General features: G+C 39.5%; 1 pseudogene; it reads right to left on the bottom strand.

Moving 5' to 3' along the window:
• Positions 1–4,573: 4,573 nt before the first annotated feature.
• Positions 4,574–6,726, bottom strand: LOC142855664 (DNA (cytosine-5)-methyltransferase 3A pseudogene; annotated as a pseudogene).
• Between the last annotated feature and the right edge of the window lie 15,855 nt (positions 6,727–22,581).

The raw sequence follows: 22,581 nt of genomic DNA on the forward strand, positions 1-22,581 counted from the left end.
ACAGAGAGCACTTTTTAACAATATTAGTGGCTTGCTCTCGAGATATCTTAAAATGAAATCTTAAAGATCCAGCATTGAGATGAAAACGATTATGAGCTTTTTCTGCAGCTTCATAAGATTCCTGACTAACTACATAAATCTGACGAGTAAGCTGATCAGCCAAAGCGTTTCCCTCACTCAAAGGACCAGGGAGGTCAGTATGAGCCCGCAAATGCCCTACGTAAATGGGTACAGATCGGGCCCAAAGCAAAGTTTGAATAGCCAATAACTGCATCTGGACTCGAGATACAGAGGCAATATAAGCTGCAGTTTCCAACGGTGCAAGAATTTTGCTTATATACTGACTGTCAGTAAAAAGGTTAAATGGAATATCAGCATATTTCTCTAGGGCCATCTGGACAGCAACCAATTCAGCCACCTGAGCAGAGTTAGTATTAACAGACTGAATATCAAAATCAGGAGGGGAGGCTACTACAGCTCTCCCGGTGGAAGATCCATCAGTAAACACATTTCGTGCCCCTGCCAGAGGCTGCAAAGAGATAACTTTAGGGAAACATACCGGATGATTTTTAAAGAAGGTGACTAATTTATCAGAAGGATAATGATTGTCTAACTTGCAGGGATTAGTGCATAAAAATAAAGTCCAATCTTCAGCAAAATTTTGTAACCAAGTTATTTCTGCCTGGGTATAAGGTGTAATAACCTTATCAGGTAACATTCCAAAAGTTTGCAAACTAAGCTTATATCCTTTCTGTATAACACGTAGCACAGCTGATGGATAAGAGATAACAATTTTTACAGGTGACACATGTTCATGTACCCACAGGATGGGTCCTTGCTGCCAAAAAACTCCAGTAGGACTATGCTTGGAGGGGAAAATTATCAACAGCAGTGGCTGACTATAGTCAATATAATTAATATGAGCAGAGGCAAGCTTTTCTTCAATTAGAGTAATACATTGCCTTGCTTGAGGTGTTAACTCACGAAAGGAGGTTGGGTCTGGATTCCCCTGCAGAATGTCAAAAAGTGGTTTTAAGTCTCCAGTAGGAATTCCCAGACTGGGCCGGACCCAATTTAGGTCTCCAAGCAACTTTTGAAAATCATTCAAAGTTTGTAGTTTATCTAGGCGAAGAGTAACCTTTTGTGGTTTCACTCCTGTCTGCAACAGCTGATGCCCCAAGTATTGATATGGAAACTGTTGTTGTACCTTTTCAGAAGCAATAACTAACCCAGCGCGTGCTAGGCATTCTCGCAAGTCAGCAAAAGCCTCAAGGACTACTTTTGGGTCCTGTCCAGCTAATAGGATGTCATCCAAATAATGACTTATATACAGTTGAGAATATTTATACCTAATAGGGGCAATAACCCGTGCCACAAACATTTGGCAAATTACAGAACTATTGGCCATACCCTGGGGCAATGTTACCCATTGGTAGCGCTTGTAAGGTTCTTTGAAATTTATAGAAGGTACACTGAAAGCAAATTTATCAGAGTCTCTTGGGTGCAAGGGAATGGTGAAAAAACAATCCTTCAGGTCAATAACTAAAAGATAATATCCTGCAGGAATACCCACAGGCTGAGGCAACCCAGGTTGAGTTGCCCCCATAATTTCCATGCAATCATTTACTGCTCTAAGATCTTGCAATAACCTCCATTTACCAGACTTTTTCTTAATAACAAAGATAGGGGTATTCCAGGGAGAAGTGGATGGCACTATGTGTCCTGCTTCTAGCTGTTCCTGGAACTCACTCAGTAGACCAAGCTGGCCTTGAACTCAAGAGTTTCCCAAGAGCTGGGATTAAAGGCTCGTACCGGCACACCTGGCTTATTTTTTGGGCTGATTAACCATCCCTTTACCTGTAGGGCAGTTCCTTTTAATGTTTCCTGATCTTCCCCATTGAAAACAATTCCTAGGCCTAGCTCCACCCTGACCTTCCTTGAGGGCAGAAACAATGACCTGGCCCATCACGTGGGTGCCATCAATGTCTCTGCATAATCGGATAAAGTCATTCAAATCTCCATCTCTATGGGGGCGTAAGACTTGCTGACAGAACTTGTTTGCATTTTCGAAGGCCAAATGTTTAACGACTGGCATAGCTGAATCCACATCCCCAAAAATGCGGCTTCCCACCTGTAGAAGGTGGTCAATGAACTCAGAATAAGGTTCTGAAGATCCTTGAAGGATCTTTGAAAGCTGTTCTCGTGATCCTTTGTTAGGTAAAGTTTTCCAAGCTTTAACGGCTGCTGCAGCTATCTGAGCATAAATTACAGGATCATAAGCAATCTGTGCTTCTAAGCTAGCATATTGTCCTTCCCCAGTTAACATGTCAAGGTTATTCTGGGGGAAACCTGCTTCAGCATTTTTGCCTGCAGTCTTTTTGCAATTTTCCTGCATTTCACCTCTCCATAACAAATAATCTCCCCCTGAAAGACAAGCCCTGCAAAGCTGCATCCAGTCATTTGGTATGAGGTTGAGGTCTGCAAAGGATTCCAATAAAGCTACAGTGAAAGGAGCATGAGCTCCATAGTCTACAACTGCTTCTTTCAACTGCTTAATATCCTTAAAAGCCAGAGGGTTATGTTGCCTGGTCCTCTGTCCCTGTTGATCAATCTTTTCCACAACAGGATAAATCTGCTTCTCTCCACTTAGATAATTTAACCTGTCCCGGATCTCTCGGATTTCTGCCTCTAAGTCCATAGGGGCAGAAGCAGTAGTGCAAGGATTATGCGGAGGCGGTCTCATGGAGACATCTCCGTTTGCTTCCTTCCTTTCCTCTTTTTCTAACTTCTTTTTTATCAGTGCGATCTCCTTTTCTAAAATTTCTTCTTCTTCTTCTATATCCTTTCTAATACTTCCTGTTCCTGTAACTTCCTGTTCCTCAAAACTCTTAATAGAACTCACAGATTCTACTTCCTGAATCTCCTCAAGGGTTTTGTTTAAACTCTCTAATTGCTCTCTCACTTTAACATCATCACTGAGAAGAGCATCTCTGACCAAGCGCCATAGTGAAAATATCGCCACGGGGAATTCTTGTGGCCCTCGCTCTTTCAGTGCATTTTGAAGATCAGCCTTTACCTGCTCCCAATCAGTATTATTAAAACCCCCTGCATGTAGGAACCAGGGACTAAACTCTAAAACTGTCTTAATGATCTCTTGTGCTGTCTCAACTTTAATACCGGTGCCTTTATTTTCCAAAAGACCTAACAACTGGCCTGTTAACCGGCCCTTTAACACAGGAACAGAATAACTTGCACCCATAACCAATTCACCCTCGCCGCACAATTTCTTACCTGCTGGCCAGCCTTCCCGAGGGCGACCTCTCAGGGATCCCTACTTCCCGATCTCGCAGATGGGTCTAGTTGCCGATGATCATCCCAGCGGTGCCTCCAATTGTAACACCCGATTTGGTGCTACACCCTCGGTACAGTTCGCGTGCCACTGTACCGAACGCGAGTCGGGCAAGGGCCTGGAGATTTGAAAAGAAGACACAGAGAGACCAGGGTCATTCGGAAGGAGATCAGCCGAATGCCACTTTATTCAGCGTTGGGGGAGTTTTTATCTACCTGACTGCAGCACAAGGATCTCCACCCAGGCAGGTGGGAAATTACCATATTATCAATGGAATGAATGCCCTGCAGCTAACCACCAGGCGGGGCAGGCATAGCACAGAAACACACAGGAAGCTTAGTAAGTTGATCATAAACTGTCCCCACAAATGCACCACAGGAATAGGGGAGACCAGGGCCCTACACTAATGCTATCCAGAATAGTCAATTGCTACTTTATCTTGGCCTTATAATATTATATTGATACTTTTCTCCCTGCCTCCCACCACTCAACCACACTATTTAGAAGAGAATTCAGGAAGAAAATGCATGCTGTATTAAAGAAATACAAGTAATTTTGTCTTGTTGACTGTGTCCTTTGCTTTACAGAAGCTTTTCAGTTTCAGGAGGTCCCATTTATTAATTGTTTCTCTCAGTGTCTGTGCTGCTGGGGTTATATTTAGGAAGTGGTCTCCTGTGTCAGTGCATTCAAGTGTATTCCCCAATTTCTCTTCTATAAGGTTCAGTGTGGCTGGCTTTATGTTGAGGTCTTTGATCCATATGGACTTGAATTTTGCGCATGGTGATAGATATGGGTCTATTTTCATTCTTCTACATGTTGATATCCAGTTATGTCAGTAACATTTGTTAAATATGCTTTCGTTTTTGTTTTGTTTTTTTTGTATTTTTTTAAAGATATAATTTTTATAGAATTTTTCCCCTCTTCCTTTCCTGTCCAAGGTATTACTACTTTCTGTTGTTACTGATTTTGCTGCAATAACCCTCGTTTCAGTCACAGCAAGAAACAAAAACCCAAACAAACAGAAAACCCCTCTGAAAAAGAGTAGAAAACAAAAGGTTTACCTCCTAGGAAAAGGAGGGGAAGAAGGGGAGGGCCTATTTTGATTTTTAAATAGGACTGAAGATTAACATTGAAAACTCAGGAGATGATGTCCAACCCTTTCACAAAGCCAAGCCCTCTGTCATTTCCTCCTCTGCGGTTTGTTTTAATTTTTTTTTTCTCTTCTGGGTGCTGATACTTCTCTCTGTCCTCTTGTTCTTGGTGTTTTATTGTGTTTTGTTTTTTGTTTGTTTTTTTAACTTTGTTATCATCACTACTGCAGTTTGCCCCCACGCCCCTTACACACAAGCAAAATATTCCTTTAGCGGAGCGAAGAGGTGGCAGATGACCGGCACGCTCCACGATTGGCCCAGCAGTCTCTGCCTCGCCAAGCAGCTCATGATGGAGACATCTGTGTAATGGACAGGGAAGCCAAACACCCTTTCCATCTCAGTGTACCAGAGGATGTCTTCCTTCTCATTCATGAAGATGGGGAAATGCTGGTCTTTGCCCTGCTTTATGGAGTTTGACCTGGTGGTAATGGCCCTCACTTTGCTGAACTTGGCTATTATGCGGTGTTCCACACTCCTGCGGTTCCAGCTTATCATTCACAGTGGATGCCAATGGCTTGTTCATACCAGGAAGGTTACCCCAGAAGTAATAGGCTCTGTGTGCAGCAGACACTTCTTTGGCGTCAATCATCACAAGGTTGGATTCGAGAAATCGTGAAATGTCCCTCTTGTCACTAAGCCCATGGCCACCACATTCTCAAAGAGCCAGAAGAAGGGGCGGTCATCTCCCTCCTTGGGCCGCGCATCATACGGGAGGCGGTAGATCTCAAAGAAGAGCTGGCCAGTACCCTCATAAAGTCCCTTCCGGCAGGGTTGACGATGGAGAGGTCATTGCATCGACTTCCCCCAATCACAAGATCAAATGGGCTCCACTCCTGGATTTGCTTCTATGTGACGCTGTGGACGTCCCCGGCGTACATGATCTTTCCCTGGTGCCGCACCATGCCCACTGTGATGGAGTCCTCATACACCTCTGAGGCAATGTAGTAGTCCACTTGGATGCCCCGGCCTTTTAGCACCAGGAGCCCTATAGCAATTCCATCAAACACCGATAGCACCCGGATGGGCTTCCTCTTCTCAGCTGAGACAAGTGGGTAAACCTTCGGAGGGTCAAATTCCTGGTCATGGTTATTGGCAAAGAACATCTGGAGCCTTGATGGCCAGTCTTCCTGTCTCTGCAGCAGGCCATAGGTGCCCTTGTGCTCACAGAGGGGTCACCAAGAGATCCACGCACTCGACACAAAAGCACCTGCAGCAGTTGTTGTTCCTGCACACGAGCACCTCGCGCCCCCCACAGCAGATAGTGCAATAGGACTGGTACCCGTCGACCTTGTACTGGTATGCGCACTCCAAGAAGCAGTTTTTACAGTTCTGGCACATGCCACCAATGAAAAGTGGGTGCTCCAGTGTGACATTGAGGCTTCCGCATGAGATACAAATGTTCTCAATGTATCTGCACTTCTCTCGCACCTCATACATTAGCCGCTCTCTTGTGCATTCATCAATGATCTTGACCTTAGGCTTCTCTGTTGTGCTCTTTCAGGGCTTCTTGGCTGGTGGGAGTGGTGCATATGCAGCTGCCTCAGGCTCAAACCACACGTCTGTGTAAACTTCCTTGTATGGATTCTTCTCCTCTTCTGGCGGCTCTAGGCCCTTGGGACCAGAGGGCTGGAAGCCCCTAAGGGCCCACTCAATCATCTGCTTGTTCTGCACCTCCACAGTTTCGCCAGAGTCATTTTCTTCACTGTCATGGCAAGCTGGAAACAGCTTCCCAGCACAGCTGCTGGCCACATGGAGGACTTCTTAGATGGCTTTGTGGTACATGGGCTGCTTAATGTAGGTGGCCTGGTGGAACGCACTGCAGAAGGAGCTCAGTGGCATGAGCTTCTCCACTCACACCACTGAGAACTTGCCATCTCCAAACCACATGACACAGCAAGTGCCTTCAGCGGCTCTGCTCCAGCCTGTCATCCACCAAGACACAATCCGGCCTGGCCACCAGGAGAAGCCCCGAAGTTTCCCCCACACCAGCTCTCCAATGTCAAAACCCCGGCCACCCTCATACTCAAGGTCATCTTCAGCTGCCTTGGTAGCATTCTTGTCCCCAGCATCAGCCCCCACTGGCTCAGGGGTGGTGGCCACAGTAGGGGACGCAGGGTCAGTGGGCTGCTGCACAGCAGGAGGGCTGGCCTCCTCCACCTTCTGCGGCTCCCCAGAGGCCTGGTTTTCTTCTACAGCATTCATCACTGCAATCACCTTGGCTTTCTTCTCAGCCCATAAGGCCAGGTGTAGCCCCTCTGCAGTCCGGCTCTGCTTTCTTTTTTCCATTTGATATTTTTGCTTCTTTGTCAAATATCAGGTGTTCAAAGGTGTGTGGATTAATATCCAGGTCTTCTATTCAGTTCCATTGGTCCTCCTGTCTGTTCTTATGCCAACATCAGGCTGTTTTCAGTACTGTAGTTCAGTAGTAGAGTTTGGAGTCAGGGATTGTGATGCCTCCAGAAGTTCTTTTATTGTACAGGATTGTTTTGGCTATCCTGTTTTTTTTCTTTCTTTTCCGTATGAAGTTGAGTATTGTTCTGTTGAGGTCTGTGAAGAATTTTGCTGGGAATTTGATGGGCATTGCATTGAATCTGCAGACTTCTTTTGATAAGATTGCCATTTTTACTATGTTAATTCTGCCTACCCAAGAGCATGGGAGATCTTTCCACTTTCTGGTGTCTTCTTCAATTTCTTTCTTCAAAGATTTAAAGTTCTTGTCATACAAGATTTCCACTTGTTTGGTTAGAGATACTCCAAGATATTTTATGCTATTTGTAGCTACTGATGTTGGGCTTTCCTGCCACTTTAAGGGACAAGCCACGACCACTCCCATTACCTCTGACCTGCCCGCGGCCACCTTGCCCTTTCCTTTTCTGCTTCCTTGACATACGCACATTCCTCTCTGTCTCTCTCTCCTTTTATCTCTTTTCTCTCCTTTTATTTCTCCTCCTCCCTCCCCCCTCTCTCTTTTGTTCTCTCCCGGTGTACACACGGCTTTGCCTCCTCTCTCTCCTCCTCTCTCTCTCTCTCTCTCTCTCTCTCTCTCTCTCTCTCTCTCTCTCTGTCTCTCTCTCCACCTTTCTCCTGTAATAAATATTTTACCTTTATGCCTATCTTTTGTGTCTATGTGTCTGTTACCCGCCACCACCGCCTGCACGGTGTGTGCCCTCCCGCTGGTGGGAAACTGTAGCTGCTTGTCGCATGGCGGGCTCTGCCAGCCGGCCCTAGGGATCTTGCGGGGACTGACAACCATCTCTTCGGGGCTAGCAGCTGTGCCACAAACATCTTAGAAAAATTTTAGGAATAAGAATTGTGAAGGGTGTTGTTTCTTTGATTTCTTTCCCAACCCTTTTATCATCTGTGTACAGGAATGCTACTGATTTTTTTGAGTTAATCTTGTATCCTGCTACATTACTGAAAGTGTTTATGAGTCGCAGAAGTTCCTTGGTAGAATTTTTGGAATAGCTTATGTAAACTATCATATCATCAGCAAACAGTGAGAGTTTAACTTCTTCTTTTCTGATTTGTATCCTCTTGATCTCCTTTTGGTGTCTTATAGAATGGGAAAAGATCTTCACTAACCCCACATCAGACAGAGGTCTGATCTCCAAAATGTACAAAGAACTCAAGAAATTAGTCATCAAAAAACAAATAATCCAGTAAAAAAAAAATGGAGTACAGACCTAAACAGAGAACTCTCAAAAGAGGAATCTAAAATGCCTGAAAGACACTTAAAGAAATGTCCAACATCCTTAGTCATCAGAGAAATGCAAATCAAAACAACTCTAAGATTCCATCTTACACCTGTAAGAGCAAAAACACTGATGACAACTTATGCTGGAGAGGTTGTGGGGAAAAGGGAACACTTCCGCATTGCTGGTGGGAATATAAGTTGGTACAGCCCCTTTAGATGTCAGTGTGGAGATTTCTCAGAAAATTGGGAAACAACCTTCCTCAAGATGCAGTAATACCACTTTTGGGTATATATCCAAAGGATGCTCAATCATGCCACAAAGACATGTGCCCAACTACGTTCATAGCAGCATTGTTTGTCATACCCAGAACCTGGAAACAACCTAAATGCTCCTTTACCAAATAATGGATAAGGAAAATGTGGTACATTTACACAATGGAGTATTACACAGCAGATAAAAATAACATTTTGAATTTTGCAGGAAAATGGATGGAGCTAGGAAACATTATTTTGAATGAGGTAACCCAGACATAGAAAAATAATTATCGCATGTACTCACTCAGAGGTGGTCTTTAAACATAAAGCAAAGAAAACCAGACTACAAACTGCAATCCCAGAGAAGTTAGACAACAATGAGGACATTAAGAGAGATTTACATAGATCTAAACTACACGTGAAGTAGAAAAGGACAAGATCTCCTAGTAAATTGGGAGCTTAGAGACCTTGGGGGAGGGTTGAAAGGGGAAGTGGGAATAAGGGAGGGGAACAAAGAAAATTTTAGAGCTCAATAAAAATCAATTAAAAAAAGAAGTACAAGTCATGGTCAAAATCAATTACAAGTGACATCAATATGATTATATGTGCACTCAGCCATTAGAGTACACTGTATAAATACAGATATACAAACTTCTAATCACCTTTCCAAGATTAATTCACCTAGGGATATCTTTCTCTTACAATTTTTCCAGGATAATGAAAAATATATTGTAATTAAATATTTTCCACATTGCAAGAAAATTTACTAGTACAACTCATGTACTGTATATATTATATATATACAAAATTAAATATATATTATATATAATTATACACAATATGGAATCACACACACATATTCCCCATATGTAATCTGTCATCAACTAGTTATCCAGTCATGTAGAAATGGTAGATCACCTCATATCATATACATTTTTATATATGATATATATGTATGGATATATATATATACATATGATTCTTTATGGATAAAAATATTCACTGTTATTGAAGATGAATTTGTGTCATAGCCTTGGAAATTTTCAATCTGAACAATTAAACATATAGAGAGGCTTCTTGAGATCTCTTTTACAGATTTGATAAAAGTTACTCTTTGTAAATGTAAGAAAATTTAATTATGTATAGTTTTCTTCATTCCAGCACAAAGAAGACCAAAGTAAGAGGATTTCCTTGACTGTGAGGCTAGCCTGTGTGACATAATGGGCTCAATGACACTAATGACCCTGTCTCAATAAATAAGTAGGTAGACAGACAGACAGATAGATAGATAGATAGATAGATAGATAGATAGATAGATAGAGAGATAGATAGATGATATATAGATAATGATATTGATAGATAGCGACATGGATAGATAGATGGATAGATAGATAGCATCATAGATAGATGATAGATAGATAGATAATGACATAGATCAATAGTAGATAGATAGTAGTGACATTGATAGATAATGACATAGATATATAGGCAATAGATAGATAAATATAAATGATAGATAGCAATGTAGATAAATAGATAGATATAAATGATAGTGAGATAGATAGATAGATAGATAGATAGATAGATAGATAGATAGATAGATAAATAGATAACAACAACAAAAAGCTATTGAAAACAAGAAAAGCCAAGTTTTGGTGAAGACAATGTAGCAATAACAATGAGATGCAAAAGCAGTGTGAAGATAGTTGGGGAATATATAACTTAAGTAATATTATATTAATTTTGTTCTTGAGACAAGGAAATGGGAAATGGGATCACATTTTTGATGATAATTCCCAACTCTTACTCAGCCAGTTTAAATTTACATTATCAGTTACAAGGCTTAACTAATTCTTTTAATTTTCTTGGCAATCAGACGTCTATTTTTTTGTTTGTTTTCAACCTTGCATTTGCCTTTGAATTCGTAATTGAAAGCTTTGCATTTTGATTTGATTGAAGATTTCAAACTTTATTTTAGGAAAAGAAAGAAGGCAAAAATGTAGGCATTTTAGTTAACTCTGGTTTTACTAGAAAGGTTTTTTATACAAAGTTGTTAGCCATGGCATAGGAAGCATGCATGTTTGTGTGTGTATGTGTGTGTATGATGTGGTTTTCCACACATGGAATGGCTCATGAAGGAGATGTTGCATGGCAGTGTTTGGGGGAGAATTCCTGCCAGCTAACCATGATGCGGAGATGCCATCTTTTATACATTCCTCCAACAGCAATTACCATTTCCTTCAATCTCTACTGCTTACAATATTATTTAGTCTCTATGCTTTTCAGCCCAAAACTTTTCCAAATTGGTCTACTAATTTCATGTTATTCTTCTATTTCTTTCAAGGCCCATCTTTTTTTTTTAGTAAAATTCACTACATAATTAGAGTGACCAAGGCTATAAAACTAGCTAAACAATAAATATACAGAAGCCAACATAAGAAATATTCCAGAAATAAACCCGCAGAGGCATAGCATAGTTATACGTTTGCTGCCTTGTTTATGGTGCTAGGGCCTGAAGCCAGGATCTCATCATTGTAGGGAGTCTGAGCTACAGCCTCAGGCACTGTTTTTCTGAATTGTATGTACAATTCAAAAGCAGAAAAATTACGCTTTCAAAAATTGTGTTAATTGGAATCCTACCATAGAAAGATTAGAGGAGGAGAGAATAAGAGGGATGAGGAGGAAGATGATAGCAGGAAGAAGTGGGGTAGGGGAGGAGGAGGAGAAACTCAAATTATACTCATACTTTACTCAAAAATTGCATCAAAACATCAAAATAGATCAGGTACTTGAATCAAAACATACAGCTACTTTTATATTTATATAGAATTTTAAATCATTAAAATCATATAATAAAAAATCATTAGGATATTTTAGAAAATTTATTGATGTTCCCACTGAAAACACATTCCATATAAGGAAAACAATAGGTTTGATATGATATAAAATTCTTAAATATTGTTTGTGAAAGATCTTATTTAAAAATGAAAGCATAAGCTACAGAGAAAAACATTTCAACCCTCATAACCAACCCAATTAGCCTGTAGAATGGGTAATAAACTGTATGTAATCAATAACAAAAAAAAAACTATTGAAACCATTGGGGGAAAAGTGAATGAGAAGACATTTGATGGAATAAATATTTTCAGATGGTGGATGAACACACAGAAAGATGTTCACCATCATCAGTCATTAGTAAGGTATAGATTAAAACCATGATGAGAACATGGAACATATATTAATATGGATAAAATAAAAAGTAATAACACAAAATTCCAGTAAAGATGCAGAGAAATTGGACCACTCATTGCTATAGTAATATAAGTGGTCCAGCTATTCTAGAAATGTGTGGCATCATCTCTAAAACTAAATGAATATCAACCATATGGTGCAGCACTTGTATTTCTAAGCATTTATTCCACAGAAATAAAAATAACCATGCAGAAACCTTTATGTAATTATTATAGATGCTGAATCACAATGACCAATTAGTACAAACAAAGCAAATTCATTTCATTAATTACTTAGAAAATAAACTAAAGAAACATTTTGGGCAACAAGAGAAACATACTTTTAATTCTTCCAATCACCTGTGAATCCAGTTGACTATGAAAAAGACACAACACTTAAAGCTTACATAGGGGATTAGTTAGTTTACATAGAACTCTTGGGCCAATTAACTGGATGAGGGAATAACCAACAAGCCTGAGGACCTGAGTATAACCCCCTAGACCCACTAATTAGGAGGAGAAAATCAGCTCCCTCAGGTTGTTCTGTGACCTCCCTATTTGTACCATGACTCTTCTGTACTCCCTCAAAGCAATACATTCTTCTCACACAAAATAAATAAATGCAATAAAATTTGAAGAACAAAATTATGGATAAGGAGATAAGATTAGGGTTGCAGAAAGATAGTGAGAATTGTCTGTTGTAGGAAAGATCATGAAAACCCATGTGCATGAACATACCTGCTTTGTCAAGGCTGATATGCTGGTTGTCATATCACACTGTAGTCTTACAAGCTACTACTATGGGGAGAAATTGAGCATTATTTTGTTATTTCTTGGTATTTTTCTTATAATTGAATTAAATCTACAACTGAAATATTTAAAGGCACCAAAATTTCAGAAATTATTAAAATATTTTAATATTTTTACTGATATAGTGTGGGAAATGTTTTGAGGAGGGTAAGTCTAAAGTAAGACGTGGTCTAAAAGAATAGGAATGGTTTAAGAATGAAAGAAACAGCCAGGTTTTGTGGGACATCCTTATGATTTCTTCACTGCAGAGGCATGAGGTTCCCAAGTTTGAATCCAGCCTGTGCTACATAGAGAGAACTTGTTTTCAAAGTAGCAAAATAACAAGCAATAGAAGACCTAAAATAGCGAGAGTACGGTACATTTATTATAATCTATAACTGCTGCACATATTTCCTCATAGTTGTTTTCATTAAAGAAATTTGCAGTACGTGGAAAAACATTTAACAATTAGTTACAATGTTCTAATTTTATTTGACATGCATTGATGAAATCTCTTATTTCTGTTATAAAAATTCAAGTTCAGATGTGAGCCATCAGCCTCATCTCATGTGTTTTATTTGTATTAATTTTGTATGTTATGTATTCATGTATTTAGTCTTAATAAGATAAATAGTATTAATTTATCACATTAGAGAACCATACATACATGTATGCATAAAATATTTAATACTAATACCCAATACACCAGGAAAAAGCATACTTTATCTACTTACCCACACCTTCAATCTTACAGGTACATTCTGCTTTATAGGGGAAAAGCAATTCTATTTTGCACTGTCAAATTTTGGCTAAGAGCCCTCAAACTCATGCAACCAAACACCCAGAGCCTACATATCCCAGTTCATTGCATTGGTGTTCAACAAGAAAAAGAGTGGGTGACCAGGGAGCAAAGAAAAATGCATGGCTCAATAAAATCAATAAAATAAAATTAAAAAAATAAAGAGTGAGTGTCTGGAAATTGAAGCTCTCTCTGAAAGGGATAATTTCTCATTAATTTCAAATGAGAGCTTACTGATTCTCACATTAAATACACTGCTGAGTTGCAACCACTCTGGAAACCACTCGGTTTCGCAGGAAATTCGGGATCAACCTACCCCTGGATCCAGCAATACCACTCTTGGGAATATACCCAAGAGAGGCCCTATCATACAACAAAAGTATATGCTCAACTATGTTCATGGCAGCATTGTTTGTAATAGCCAGAACCTGGAAACAACCTAGATGCCCTTCAACGGAAGGATGGATGAAGAAAGTATGGAATATATACATATTAGAGTATTACTCAACTTAAATAAAAATAAGACTATGACTTCAAAATTTAGGGGGCCAGGAGAGATAATTTTGATAACTCTGTAATCTTGGATCAAGTCATACATATTCTGACCTATAGTTTAAAAGTAAAGAAATCACATTACAGAGAGAGCTAAACCTCTCTGCTTATGCTTGGTATTAAATTTTCTCTCTCTTCTGGTTAAGTGCTACATCAATGGTGAAATTAAAAAGAAGAAAAGTTGTTTACCCTTGTATTGTATAATTAAGCTCTAAAACTGAAAATGTCTATTGAGACAAAATGGCATAAATTATCTTGAGTGTTTCTTTTACCTTTAGTACCCTCAAGTACTTCCTATGCTCCCTCTAAAATAAAAATTAATAACATTCAGGCCCCAGGAAAGACTGGTATTAGTAATTTCTCCCTTGGTGTAATTTTAAGCCAATATGCCCTCTACAAGAGTTGATTCAATTTCACAAACATTTATTGAGGCTACATGTGTTGGGGGGAGCTCCCCCAGTTGCTGGGCACATAAAAATGAATCAAGAAGTGTCTGTATCTGTCCTCCAGGATCCCTCTGGCTAGCTGGGAAGGGAAATCCATAAACAGTTAAACACTGGACAGAAATGCTGTGAAAGAAAATTGTATAAAATGTCAGAGAATTGAGGACCAAGAAAAAAATTAGTGTCCTGGAGAGCCAAAGAGCTACAGGAAAATAAAGGGAGCAGTTATGATGTGAAGCCTAAAGGACTGGGCTGTTTGCTCCCCATTGGGAGGGTTTACCTCATAATCAAATGTCGTACACAAAAGTTTGAAAGAGGCAAGTTTCTTTTGGGAGTGATGGTGGCCAGCTGTCAAATAGTCATTGATCAAATGGGTGGAACAAACACAAGAAAGATTAGTTTGGGACCAGAAGATATTCAAAAGCTTCTTCTATCTGATATTGGGGAATTTTACAAAGAGTACGAATGGCTTACTAAATACTGAAAATTAGTTCTCACCCTCCCATGCAAGTACTGCAAATAACATTCCAATGCCTGAGTGTCTAGCACCAGCAATTGTGATGCCTTAGCACAGGCAGAAAAAATGACATTGGGTACTTCAGGAAAGTAATATTTTATTTATCCGGAATCTATTACATTTGTGTGGTCTGAGAGGACACATTTGACAGGTTAATTAATTTCCTTTCCTTAAGGTAAATACTTTTATGCTTCAAGGTACAGCACTGAAGCCAATCAACCCTCATGACATTTGGACAGAGATTCCTTTTCTGCCCTGAATGATGCTGCTTGCAGGAATTCATGTTTGGGATGATAGATTGTACTCTGGTAGCAAGAACACCAGTTTCGATTGTAAATGCCCTCACGTGTTTCTGTAAAGACGTTTATAATTTTAGGTCTTCTAAAGCCTGGGGCTCAATGAAAGTATCTATATTCAGATATCAAAGACAGGACCACCACCATGGTCAAAAGGAGTCTTGGGAAATGTGTTTACGTTCTGCACAACTGTCAGCCTTGTTTTCCCAACCCGCAATGGTTTTTGAAAACTAAGATTTGGAATTGCTACTTAACCTGACATTTCTGACACAGTCATCTCTCTCTCTCTCTACTACAGTTTTTAGCTGGATATACAATGCAAACTGGAAGAGCTTTTCAATGTGCAGAGTGTCATTTGGGCCATCAGTTTTTATTAACTGTGTAATTGTATTTTTATTTATAAACCCTTTCTAATGTCTAAAGGAATGGTAAAATGAGTGGGATGAATTTTAAGTAAGTTTGCTCTTTCAAAATGAGCCATTATAATAGGATGAGTCATCTCTGAGACTGGTTGCAGCCAGAAAAGACATAAAATAGTGCTTTTTTAAAGTCAAGTGATGGAAGATCATAAAATGAGCAAAGGGCTGGAGGGATGCTTGGCTCAGCAGTTAGGAGCTTTCTACTTTTCTAGAGGACCCTAGATGTTTCCTAGCACTCAAATGGATTAGCTTAGAACCTTCTGTAACTTTAAGTCCAGAAGATCTAACAACTTTGACTTCCCTGTGACGTGTACTTACAACTCTCTCTCTCTCTCTCTCTCTCTCTCTCTCTCTCTCTCTCTCTCTCTCTCTCTCTCTCTCTCTCTCTCTCACACACACACACACACACACACACATACACACACACACACACACACACACATAATTGAAAGTGAAATAAATCTTTCAAAACTAAGTAAAAAGAGAAAAGTAACATCCCAAATGGATATTTTGATCTGGCTATCAGAAGGGCAAACCTACGAGGATTAAGCAGGAGATGTCTTTGGGTAAGAGAGCACACTAGTGATTATGTTTATCACATGATTTCAGAGAGCATTGCTATGCTTGCAGCAGATAATTTGAGCTGGTGACTACTAATGTTGAAATTATTTTAAAAATACAAAGCTGAGTGCTAAGCATAATTATTATCTGGATTTTCTTGTCCAGATTACTCATTAAGCAACTGTTTTTTGTGGGTTTGCAAGAATGACATTTAAGTTTATGCAATAAACTTTTGTCAAGTTGATTCCAGTTTGTAGCTCTCAGTAAAAAACAGTTATTTTACTAGTGTTTCTATGTTAATAAATACTTTTACTTTTAGAATAAAATATCTGAACTTCAAATTTGTATTGCCTCTAAATCTTATGTGAGTGATGCAATGTGTCTTGTCCTTTGCTTTCTGTTCTTTGGCTAACTAAAGGAGTTTATATTTGTTGTCTCGTCTGAAGCAGTAGACAATTCACAGTACAAAAAATTATGCTGCAGTAGACTTGTGAACAGAAGGTCAAGAATTTCTCCTTAAGTAAACTGTGAGAGCACGAATGTTCATTAGAAAATTGAGATGAAGAATTTTGATAAAGTAGGTTGGTTGAAATCCTAGCAGAGATGCCAGGTATCTCAAATAATTACAGAGAAGATGAAGCAGGTAAATGACATGACACATATTATTGTATCAGGAGTCCAGTGACAGCCTGATTAATAAATATTAAGACACCAATGTTTTATTTGCAAAGTTAGTTGAGGTAAAAGGAATTCCCCCAGGAAAACTTGCCCTTATGTCTACAACAAAGCAGGCAGTGACATTCACACCTTTAATAGCAGATAGCTGCCACTCCGTGTCGCCAAGGCTTTATGCATGACTGAGATGGAAAATGAGGCTTAATTGTGAAGTTGAGAATACTTCCTACAAAACCTCTGGAGTATCCCCTTTTTCCTTATCTCTATAGCATCATCAGTTGCCCAATTGCCCAGTTGGCCCAGAAATGCTATGATAAAACTCATCTCAGGGCCAAGTAGTGTTTCTGGTAATTGCTAAATAGTCCACAAGTCCACTCCATTACTGCACTGTCTTCACTTATTTATTCATTTATCAATATTTATGTTGATTGAAAATCAACCATGGAATTAGGTAGTAGGCATTCAACAATGTCCAGTCTCAGCCCCTGCACTTAGTAGTACAAAAGTATACATCTCTCTTACTTTAAAAATTGTAAATGAAGACAATAAGAGTGGAAAATTTCATAATATTAGTGAGATAGGAACTGACTTTCAGAGAACTAAATAAGACAATGCCCTAATTGGTCTCAGTTTTTCTCACTCATACAGTCTTCAGAGCATGACTGTGATGCAAACCCATGAAGAACGCAGCCTGGAGATCTTCTATGGGCCCTCATCGTCTCAGAGGAAACTGTTCAGTAAGACTGCAAGAAGCTCCTCTGGGTCTTGTTTAAGCTTAGCTCCACCACAAGGACTCGCCAATTCCAGTCTACTTTAAAGATCCTAATTCTTCAGATCTTTCACATGCTGAATCTTCCAATGTGCCTTTTCTCATCTCTTTCTGAAGACTCCTTTTGACTCCTGTCTGTCCTCTGATCCTGGACTCTCCAGCTCCTGTCGCCCTTATTTCAATAAACTGTATTTAATGGATCTCACACGTCCATTAGGCATTTATCTCACAAACTAAAAACAATGTCCCAGAAGGTGTTTTAGCTGGGAGGCTCATGGAGTTGTGTTCTTCTTATTCATTTATCTTCTTTTTTTCTGTTTTAATGTGATTGTTCATAGATATCTGTGAAGAAAGCATCCTCTCAACAAAGCCTAGTGTCTATCAGACACACCATCCTGACACTTCCTTTGTTCTTGGAAGTTTTGCTATTTCCCCTTGCTCAAACACATTTCCTTAGTTAAGTTGGTTTGAATTGAATGATTCCTGTTTAGGAGAAAAAGAAGAACTCCCTTAAAGTTGTCTTAAGGCTGCAAATAATTGAATAAATGAAGAAACAGATGTGAAGAAAAATCATTTCCAGAATTCAGGACAATACCTAAAACACAGCAGACCCTTAGTACATGTATTCAACAGAAATACACAGATGAATGAAAATTCAGAATACATTTCGATATCCTATATTACTTTTACTTCTGTTTAAAAATAGATCTTTGGAAGAAATATTTTGCAGGAAAGTGTATATTTGTTATACCTAACAGTATTTGTTAATAGTGCTTTTTCAGATTAGCTATAATTTTCATGTTTAACATCTTCTGCCATCTATTAACTGTTGACAAGTATATTAAATTTAGTGAGCTCGAATAGAAATAAAATAATAAACTAGAATACCTTCCCTTCAATATATTAGGACATTAATGCAGTCTTATTTTGGGCTCAGAAATCATTAGCATAAGCAATGTAAGAATCCCCAAACTCTTTCCCCTACAGGAAAAAACAGTAAATAGGAAACTATACAGACAAAAGACAGCTGACGCTAATGCCTGTATTGACATTGTAGTAGGAAGGAGCCTTGCTTGAAATTTTTCACCAACCTTTTTCTGTTATTTTATTGAAAATGGTATCTTTTTCTCAAATAATATATCTTAATGATGGTTTCCCCTCCTTCTACTGCTCCCAGTTTCTGTCCATTTATGTCTCTTACTAGAAAACAACAACAGAAAGACTTGTAAGGGATAAGAAAATTAAACAAAATCAAATATAATACAATACTATAAAATAAAACAAATACATCAGAATAGAACTAAAGAAACAAATGGAAGGAAAAAGTCCAAGAAAAGGTATTTGAAACAGTTGTAGAAGCAGAGACTCACTATTTTCCACACTGAGGAATTCCACAGAAATGCTAAACTGGAAGTCATAATATATAAGCAAAGAACCTGCAGGATAAAAGAGAGAAAAATAAATATAAGTACAAAAAAACTAAAAATAAATAAATAAATATAAGTACAATAAAATTAAAAAAATAAGAAAATAAGAAAAGCCTTCATACCATGGAACATCTACAGCTGGGCATTCAGTCTCCCTGTAAGAGTCATTTGTTTCCCCAGTGAGATTCCCTTAGAAAAATATATTTTTTAGTTGCAAGTGATTATCAATTGGAAATGGCTTTTGGCTTAGGAATAGGGGCATGTTTTCATGTCTGCTTTTGGCTCTAGGAGCCCATCTGGTGTAGGCCTGTGCAGTCTCTGTGAGTTAAGATTTGCTTTGACTCCCTTGATTTACAGGGCCTTGTATTCTTAGTGTTCTAAATTCCTTTTGTTTCTTTTATTTTTATTGATAAAAGGAGAATAAAAAAAATTCCACCTCCTCCGAGCCTCCCATTTCCCTCCCCCTACTCCCACTCTTCTCCCCATCCTCCCACCCTTCTCCCCCTCCCCCCACTCCTCTCCCCCTCCCTCTTCAGTCCAAAGAGCAGTCAGGGTTCCCTGCCCAGTGGTAAGTTCTAGGTCCTCCCCCCTCCATCCATATCAAGGAAGGTGAACATCCAAACTGGCTAGGCTCCCACCAAGCCAGCACATTAGGTAGGATCAAAACCCCATGCCATTGTCCTTGGCGTCTCATCAGCCCTCATTGTTTGCCATGTTCAGAGAGTCCAGTTTTATCCCATGCTTTTTCAGTCATAGTCCAGCTGGCCTTGGTGAGCTCCCAATAGATCAGCTCCACTGTCTCAGTGGGTGGGTGCACCCCTCGTGGTCCCGACTTCTTTGCTCATGTTCTCCCTCCTTCTGCTCATCATTGGGACCTTGGGATCTCAGTCCATTGTTCCAGTGTGGGTCTCTGTCTCTATCTCCATCCATCACCAGATGAAGGTTCTATGATGATATGCAAGATATTCGTCAGTATTGCTCTAGGATAGGGTCATTTCAGGTTCCCATCCTCAGCTGCCCAAGGAACTACCTGGGGACCTCAGCTTGGGCACCTGGGAGCCCCTCTAGGGTTAAGTCTCTTGCCCACCCTAAAGTGGCTCCCTTAACTAAGAATTGTGGTTCCGAGCTCCCCTATCCAACCTTCCTTTATCCTAATCCTCCTGTTTCCCCAAGTCCCCCCCTCTTTCCCTTCTACCTTTTCTCCTCCCATCTCCCCTTAGCGCCATCCCACCCCACCCCCAAAATCCCAATTTTCTCCCCAGCAATTTTGTATACTTTCCTTAGCCAAGAGGATAACTATATGTTTTTCCTTGAGTTCACCTTCTTACTTAGCTTCTTTAGGTTCACCTATTGTAGACTCCGTGAGACCTATTTATGGCTAGATACCAATTATGAGTGAGTAAATCCCATGTTCATCTTTTTGGGTCTGGGATACCTCACTCAGGATAGTGTTTTCTATTTCCATCCATTTGCATGCAAAATTCGAGAAGTCATTGTTTTTTACCGCAGCGTAGTACACTAGTGTGTATATATTCCATACTTTCTTCATCCATTCTTCTATTGAAGGGCATCTAGGTTGTTTCCAGGTTCTGGCTATTACAAATAATACTGCTATGAACATAGTTGAACAAATGATTTTGTCATATGATAGAGCATCTCTTGGGTATATTCCCAAGAGTGGTATTGCTGGGTCCAGGGGTAGGTTGATCCCGAATTTCCTGAGAAACCGAAACACTGACTTCCACAGTGGTTGCACAAGATTGCATTCCCACCAGCAATGGATGAGGGTACCCCGTCCTCCACAGGCTCTCCAGCAAAGGCTATCCTTGGTGTTTTTGACTTTAGCCATTCTGAGAGGTGTAAGATGATATCTCAAAGTTGTTTTGATTTGTATTTCCCTGATTGCTAAGGAAGTTGAGCACAACCTTAAGTGTCTTTTGGCCATTTGAACTTCTTCTGTTGAGAATTTTCTGTTCAGTTCAGTGCCCCATTTTTTAATTGGGTTAATTAGCATTTTAAAGTCTAGTTTCTTGAGTTCTCTCTATATATTGGAGATCAGACCTTTGTCTGTTGCGGGGTTGGTGAAGATCTTCTCCCAGTCAGTAGGTTGCCTTTTTGTCTTAGTGACAGTGTCCTTTGCTTTACAGAAGCTTCTCAGTTTAAGGAGGTCCCATTTATTCAATGTTGCCCTTAATGTCTGTGCTTCTGGTGTTATACCTAAGAAGCACTCACCTGTGCCCATCTGTTGTAGGGTATTTCCCACTTTATCTTCTATCAGGTTCAGTGTTTTCGGGCTGATATTGAGGTATTTAATCCATTTGGACTTGAGTTTTGTGCACGGTGATAGAAATGGGTCTATTTTCATTCTTCTACAGGTTGACATCCAGTTGTGCCAGCACCAATTGTTGAAGATGCTTTCTTTCTTCCATTGTATACTTTTAGCTCCTTTATCGAAAATGAGGTGTTCATAGGTTTGTGGGATAAAATCCGGGTCTTCTATACGATTCCATTGGTCGACTTCTCTGTTTTTATGCCAGTACCACCCTGTTTTCATTACTGTAGCTCTGTAATAGAGTTTGAAGTCAGGGATGGTAATGCCTCCAGAGGATTCTTTATTGTGTAGGATTGTTTTGGCTATCCTGGGTTTTTTGTTTTTCCATATAAAGTTGATTATTGTCCTCTCCAGATCTGTGAAGAATTTTGATGGGATCTTGATGGGGATTGCATTGAATCTATAAATTGCCTTTGGTAGAATTGCCATTTTTACTATGTTGATCCTCCCAATCCAAGAGCAAGGGATGTCCATCCATTTTTTGGTATCCTCTTCAATTTCTTTCTTCAATGCCTTAAAGTTCTTGTCAAATAGATCTTTCACTTCCTTGGTTAGATTTACCCCAAGATATTTTATGCTGTTTGTGGCTATCGTGAATGGAGAAGCTTCTCTGATTTTCCGCTCTGCTTCCATATCCTTTGTGTATAAGAGGGCGACTGTTTTTTTGGAGTTGATCTTGTATCCTGCCACATTACTAAAGATGTTTATCAGCTGTAAGAGTTCTTTGGTGGAGTTTTGGGGGTCGCTTATGTACACTATCATATCATCCGCAAATAACGAAAGTTTAACTTCTTCCTTCCCAATTCGAATCCCCCTGATCCCATTATGTTGTCTTATTGCTATTGCTAGAACTTCAAGCACTATATTGAAGAGGTATGGAGAGAGTGGACAGCCTTGTTGTGTTCCTGAGTTAAGCGATATGGCTTTGAGTTTCTCTCCGTTTAATTTGATGTTAGCTGTCGGCTTGCTGTATATAGCTTTTATTATATTTAGGTATGACCCTTGTATCCCTAATCTCTCCAATACTTTTATCATAAATGGATGTTGAATTTTGTCAAATGCTTTTTCAGCATCTAATGAAATGATCATATGGTTTTTTTCTTCCTTTTTATTTATATGCTGGATTACATTGATAGATTTTCGTATGTTGAACCAGCCCTGCATCTCTGGAATGAAGCCTACTTGATCATAATGGATAATTTTTCGGATGTGTTCTTGGATTCGGTTTGCCAGTATTTTGTTGAGGATTTTTGCGTCGATGTTCATGAGTGAGATTGGCCTGTAATTCTCTTTCCTGGTTGAGTCTTTGTGTGGTTTTGGTAT

This window comes from Microtus pennsylvanicus, chromosome 8, assembly GCF_037038515.1.
Source record: "Microtus pennsylvanicus isolate mMicPen1 chromosome 8, mMicPen1.hap1, whole genome shotgun sequence".
Classification (NCBI taxonomy): domain Eukaryota; kingdom Metazoa; phylum Chordata; class Mammalia; order Rodentia; family Cricetidae; genus Microtus; species Microtus pennsylvanicus.